Genomic DNA, 279 nt, shown 5'->3' on the forward strand with positions numbered 1-279 from the left:
TCTATTCTATATAGTAAAAGGGTAATATGCCTCCCAGCACCGGGATCAGCGGAGCCAGGAGGCCTCCTGGCACCGGGATCAGCAGAGCCTCCCAGCACCAGGATTAGCGGAGCCGCGAGACATCCCGGCCTGGGATCAGCAGAGCAGCGAGGCCTCCCAAACCCGGGATCAGCAGAGCCGTGAGGCCTCCTGGCCCCTGGAGCAGCGTGACAGGGGGCAGCGCCCAAACCCCCTGATCGCCCTGCGGCTCTGTGTGTGACTGGGGGTGGGGCCACAACC

The sequence above is a fragment of the Myotis brandtii genome, unplaced genomic scaffold, assembly GCF_000412655.1.
Source record: "Myotis brandtii unplaced genomic scaffold, ASM41265v1 scaffold271, whole genome shotgun sequence".
In the NCBI taxonomy this organism is placed as follows: domain Eukaryota; kingdom Metazoa; phylum Chordata; class Mammalia; order Chiroptera; family Vespertilionidae; genus Myotis; species Myotis brandtii.